General features: G+C 47.5%; 1 pseudogene; it reads left to right on the top strand.

Moving 5' to 3' along the window:
• The first annotated feature begins 889 nt into the window (after positions 1 to 889).
• Positions 890 to 4,365, top strand: LOC100752780 (annotated as a pseudogene).
• Positions 4,366 to 5,768: the final 1,403 nt, after the last annotated feature.

Raw genomic sequence — 5,768 nt, 5'->3', positions numbered from 1 at the left:
ATCCAATAAATAATTTGAGACTTGAGTCTGGCCCCTTCTGATTGCCAGCTTCACTACTCCGAACCAGCTAAATTAATGAGCACAGCATTTATAACTTTCTGAAACAAAGAGGGGCTAGTGACTAGCTAGGGAAGTGGGTCTAGGAGCAGCCTGCTTGTCTGTCACTGTGATCAACTCTAGCTCACCTCATGCTGAGAATGGACTGTAACAATCTCTTTCTTAACCTTTTTATTCTTCTCTGCTATCCCCCAAGTGCTGGGTCTACAAGTGCATACCACCACGTCTCCTAGTGAGTTTTAGGTTATCATTTGACACTACAAAGTGGTTTAATACTTTCAAGACATGGGCTTATGGACTAAGGTTGCTGTCCGAAGCTCCCAAAAATCAAGGTGTGTTTTGACTATTAGAAGGGTCATCATCTTGTTTATGAGATTATTGTTATCATTGGATTTCTTTTCCTGTGTCCTTTCCATTTTCTCCTGGGGGGGCCGCTGTGCTCTTCCAGAAAAATCTTCTGTGCAAGGGGACCCCAGAATCTACACATGCAAGGAAGGACTTGATCCACTGTTGTCACTGGTTGTTTCCTCTTACACCCTGAATGGATGAAGACAAATCACCCTGGTGGAGGAAGCTGGTTCTGGAACAGAGTGGAAATTGAGGACACATGCTCCCAGGAAGAGGCTGGCCTTGTAGGAGTGGCTCAAGTGGAATATCAGCCTGCTGTGTAATGGGGACTGTGATTACCTGCCAGGTCTTGACTCTGTGACTATTCTTTGTTTTTTTCACCCAGACACTGGTAGATGCTTGCCAGCCCTTCTGCTACACTGTGCCCAAGGCAGGCCCTGCCCTGTGGAGGTTTAGTAGCTGTGTGCTTCCCTGAGCTCCAGGCATGGAGGAAGGCAGATTGGGGCTCAATGTGTGTGCTGACAGGGCCTCCCGAGGCTTTGGCCACACACTGGCCCTGTTGTGTTTGCCAGGTTCCATGCTGCTCCTCAGGGCATGCAGTCACTTGGCTCTGCTGCAGCCATCCTGGCCTCTAGTGGGGTGGGCAGCAGCTGACCTGGACACCAAGGCCAGAGTACAGCAGCTGTTGTGCACACTTTGCAAGCTCCCCAGACCCAAGTGTCAGCAGAGCCTCCTGATCATCAACAATGCAGGTGAGACTCCCTACCAGTTCAGGGCTGAGGACTCTCTTAGTGGGTAGTACCTGAAAGTCAAGACTCCAAGCAGAAACAAGATGTCCCTGTAGGGTTATCACAGGTTCCTTGTCTAAAGCTCCTGTGAAACTTTCTCCATTGCCCTGAAAATTGCCTCTTAGCAGGAGCAGAATTCAAGTTTCTGAACGAAGCCCCCTACTTTTCTACAGAGCTCTGCGACAGGTGTATTCTTAGCTTGCATTAGCAGCATCTGCGGAGCTGAGGTAGATGGGAAAATGGATATGAGGAGAAACTGGAAGGCTGAGGAGAAGAGAGCCCCTACTGCTGTGTCATTTCTTCGGTCCTGTTTTTTCAGGTACTCTTGGGGATATTTCCAAAGGCTTCCTGAACATGAGTGACCCAGCAGAGGTGAACAACTACGGGACTCTAAACATGACTTCATGCTCTGCTCAACTCCGGCACCCTGAAAGCCTTCCCAGATAGCCCTGGCTTCAACAAGACTGTGGTTAACATCTCATCTCTGTGTGCCTTGGAACCCTACAAGGGTTGTGGGCTGTACTGTGCTGGGAAGGCTACCTGAGACAGGTTGTACAAGGTCCAAGTTCCTGACAAACCCAGTGTGAGCTATGCTCCAGGTAAGTGGGTGATACTTCCATTGCTGAACCAACATGGCTGGAACCTTTCTGGGGCTGGAAACGTGGGGAACTCGTCAATATGCTCAGAAAAGAATCTAAAGAATATGTTGCACCCTGCCTCATGACTCCTCATCTTGCAAGGAAAATACAGACTAAGAATTTAGAGCAGGAGGGGCATAGGTACTCAGCTTAGGAGAGGCCTGACGGCAGGTGGGAGAATACACACATACACATAAGTACAAATATGTTACAATTAAAGAACAAAAGACCACATTGCCTTTATATGTTTAGATGTGTGATTTTCTTCCTCAAGGACCATATACTATTTATCCATGTATCTCCAACACTAGCCAAGCACAATGGAGGCCAGCCACAATCAATGTTCAAAGACAAGCAAGCAGACCTTCTTGACTGGTGAGCATCCCTGGGTGAGCTATGCTGGAACCCTGAACAGGGCATGAAAGGGATGCTAGGATGAATAAGATAGGGTCCCTGTTCTCATCAAAATTACAGAGGATGTGGTCTTCTGATGCCCTGTCTTGTCTGATCAGCCTATTAAGATGCACCATGTTGGGGCCTTTCTTCTAGGCTTGTGATTTCTGTGATTAGAAAGTAAGAATATGTGGTGGAATGTGTGAGCAACTCAAGGGTGAGATCCAGTTATCAGTACCCCTTTGGACGAGGTCAGGATACTGGAGGCAGGAGTGGAAATGGTTTGTCTACTACTTGAGTGGGCAGGCCAGGATCCAAACTAGCTTCTAACCCTGGATCTACCTGGGTCTCCTCATATTACCTGGCACCTGCCCGCCACACACATACATGATATTACATGTTCCAGCTCAGATGCTCTGACCTCATCCCAGACTCATTCAAACAGCAGTGATCACATGTAAACTGTAGGTATGAGGAGAGCTATGGCAGATGGGCCCAGAGCTAAGTTAGCTCTCTGGAGGCTGCCTCAGTCATCTTGGAGGAATGACCCAAGAGGTTTAGGTTTCCCCAGAGCCTGTAGACAAACAGGAACCACTCTACTTATCATTTCATCTCAGGAAGAATGTTCTAACAGGTTTCCAAAGAGAGAAGAATCTGTTTGGAAAGAGAGGAACCCTGTCCCAGAGGTTCTCAAGGAGATAAAACTGGGTATGGTAGATAGAGCACTTGAGAGGTGTGAGCAGGAGTTCAAAGTTAGCCTTGGCCATACAGGAAGTTAGACATCTGTGTGGGCTACTGGAGACTGTGTCTCAAAACAAGAGGGGAGGGACAGGCTAGAGGACATTCAAATGAAACAAAGTGATTCTTCTTCTAGTCCTGGGTTCCACAAAATTTCTTTCCCATAACACCTTTAAAATTTGTTCAGCTATATAATTCCTTGAGTGCTGTTTTAACAGGTAGAAAACATTGTCTAGTAATGCAATTAAAGTTTAGAAAGCTTCTTAATGACAGGTCTGTGTGTGTGTGTGTGTGTGTGTGTGTGTGTGAGAGAGAGAGAGAGAGAGAGAGAGAGAGAGAGAGAGAGAGAGAGAGAGAAGAAGAGAAGAGAAGAGAAGAGAAGAGAAGAGAAGAGAAGAGAAGAGAAGAGAAGAGAAGAGAAGAGAAGAGGGGAGAGAGAAAGAGAGCTTGTGTTGGGTATATGGAGATTTTGCTGAATGTTTATGTTCATCACATGCAGTGCCTGCAGAGGCCAGAAGAGGGCATCATCTCCCTTGTAACTGTGAGCTGCCAAGTTGGTTCTGGGAATCAAATCCTGATTTTCTGCTAGAACAGCAAGTTCTCTTAACAGGGAGCCATCTCCTCTCTCATCCCCTACACTGGATCTGAACTCAAGTCCTCATGCTTGTACACTGAGTTCTCTAACAACTGAGCCCCCATCCAGGGTTTTGAGGAACGATGTGAGCCAGGAGAGAGCACCCAGATGAATTTATCAGAGGGCTAGAGCTGCTGATGAAATGAGGAGAAAGCAAGGTTGTGCCATGGACCTGCTGGAGACCAAGCTGACAGTCTCACCTGGGCCCTTGGCTGCAGGTGGAGTGAGACACCTGGGGGGTCTGAGTATCTATTGATAAATTGGGAAAGTTGGGAAGAGATGTCACGTGCCTAAGAGATGATGAGCTTCATTGTAAGCGATACTCAATAGACTTTAGCTTTGAGTTCAAACTCAGTAGTTATGTGAGCTGGGTATGGTGGCCCTCACCTATAACCCTAGTCCTATAGAGGTGACAGCAGAAGGATCCTGAATTTCAATAGAGAACATAACTGAAATAAGAAAAAAAAATACGAGAAGACAATATAATGGAACCTTGGGCAAGACCTGACTCAGATCCACCCTCCACACCCGATAGGGACCTCCAACCTCGTTCTCTGTCTTGTACTTCCATCCAGTAAGTCCCCTGGACACAGACATGCAGCAGCTGGCTAGAGAAACCTCCAAGGACCCAGAGTTAAGGCCCAGACTGCAGGAGCTAAAGTCAAAGGGGAAGCTGGCGGATTGTGGGAACTCAGCCCAGAAACTACTGACTTTGTTGCAAAGGAACACCTTCCAGTCTGGAGCCCACATTGACTTCTGTGACATTTAAGACCATGTCCTGCCCCAGAGTCCCAACCAAAGCCAGCTAACACAAATTTAACTACTCAGACACAGCCAGTAGAGAGTGGATGGCACTACCAGTCATCAGATGGCTTCTGCAGGACTTGAGAGATAGGTGATGGGTACTGGAGTTCTCTATCCCCAGGAAGAGAACTTTAGAGCTGGGAAGAGGAGGAGAAGCTGAAACACTGGACAGAGGAGGCTGAGTGTCTTGTCTGTAGGGTGAGGAGGGTGCGATCTGATGTGTAAAGTGGATCAAAGGCATCACATTAATGCTCCTTGAATTTCTTGTTTGTTTTGCTGCCTTCTTCCTCTGGTATCCACAGTTTCTCCCTTGACTCTAGTTCAAATACATAGGTATTAAGGCAGAAGCAATAGTGTGTAGGTTGTCCTTCATGAATGCCTGCTAACCTCCTTTAGAGGGCACAGGGGTGACACCCCAGTTCCTTAGCTAGGATGTCCTGAGAACTAACTTACTGCTGTCACTTCACAGAGCATTGACAGAGAGCTGACTGCCTCCTGGTATCCAGGCCTACACAGTGGTAATTGTAGTTACAAAGTCATCAAGATGGATCTACCAGGATGCCTGTACCTTTGTCAAGCATCTGTCCACACTGACTAACTTTCCTGCCATTTTCTTAGGGTTCTAGAGCTAGCCGATGAGTCTCCATGCTTAGGGCCCAACACAGCAGACAGCCCTCACCAGTGAGTGCTGGGATTTCCAGTTCTAGCCAGGCCAACCTGCCAGTGCTGTACCAGGCTCTGGCTCCTGTGGTGACCTCTCTTGACACTGTCCCTGTGGCTCATTGTCTGCTGTGGGGAGGAGGAACAAGGATCCATGAAGGAAGTGCTGAGAGATTCAAACCTTTTGCAGAGTGCAATCCTGACTGCATGCCTGCCTGCAAACACACACACACACACACACACACACACACACACACACACACACACACACACACAGGGCCACAGGTCCAAGTCAGGCATCTTCCTTTCATTTATATTTTATATTTTGAGGTGTGATCTCTCACTGACTCTAAACTCACCAGTTCATCCAGACTGGGAGACTGGCAGCCAGAGAGTCCCAGGATCCTCCTGTCTCTACCCCACAACCCAGCATTGGAACTGCTGATTGTGTCACTACACACAGCTTTTGACAACACTGCTGGAGATCTGAACTCAAGTTGTAATGTTGAGCAGCAAGATTTTTCCCAATGAGGCGTCTCCTGAAACCCCAAGACTTGCATGAGACCCAAAAGTAAAGAGGGGCAGCATTAAAGAGATGAAATACCACTTTGTTCTCTGGAGAATTCAGATACAGAGACCAAACCAGACCTACTGAGAGTCAAAGACTGGGACAGATGAGCATAGACAGAATGTGGGTATAGAGAGAGT

This window comes from Cricetulus griseus, chromosome 8 (genome assembly GCF_003668045.3).
Source record: "Cricetulus griseus strain 17A/GY chromosome 8, alternate assembly CriGri-PICRH-1.0, whole genome shotgun sequence".
Lineage (NCBI taxonomy): Eukaryota > Metazoa > Chordata > Mammalia > Rodentia > Cricetidae > Cricetulus > Cricetulus griseus.
This window is presented reverse-complemented; position numbering and strand designations above follow the sequence as displayed.